General features: G+C 32.7%; 1 protein-coding gene across 14 annotated transcripts in view; it reads left to right on the top strand.

Moving 5' to 3' along the window:
* Positions 1–80, top strand: part of LMO7 (LIM domain 7) — a 97,380-nt gene extending 97,300 nt beyond the window's left edge. For all 14 annotated transcript variants that reach the window (XM_017725825.1, XM_017725823.1, XM_017725827.1 and 11 more), the window contains one exon: positions 1–80. This exon is cut by the window's left edge and continues 678 nt beyond it. The gene's annotated coding sequence lies outside the window, so the exon portion shown is untranslated.
* The last annotated feature ends 220 nt before the right edge of the window (positions 81–300 follow it).

Below are 300 nucleotides of genomic sequence, written 5' to 3'. Positions count from 1 at the left end.
TTTCCTCTGCAAACTGAGTGGAGAATGGTTGTTGAATTACCATATATTTGTAAATAAAAAATCTGATGTTGCAGTTACTAGAAGTTTTTGTCCTTTCTGTTCAGCTAAACATGTCTAAGGTAATGTGTGCCAATATAAAATTGTTTTAATTTCATCTTGGGAAAAATATTTGTTCTGACAAGATTAAGTTGTTCACCTAAATATATGCAAGAACTATAGTTCTTCCTTTTCTCTTTTCCTTTGTAGTCAATGTCTAAGTCTGTGTACAGCTTTTTCATCCTGTTCCTCATGCTCTTTCCC

The sequence above is a fragment of the Corvus brachyrhynchos genome, unplaced genomic scaffold (assembly GCF_000691975.1).
Source record: "Corvus brachyrhynchos isolate BGI_N302 unplaced genomic scaffold, ASM69197v1 scaffold121, whole genome shotgun sequence".
NCBI lineage: Eukaryota > Metazoa > Chordata > Aves > Passeriformes > Corvidae > Corvus > Corvus brachyrhynchos.
The sequence above is the reverse complement of the archived record's forward strand: the minus strand, read 5'-3'. Positions and strand labels throughout refer to the sequence as shown.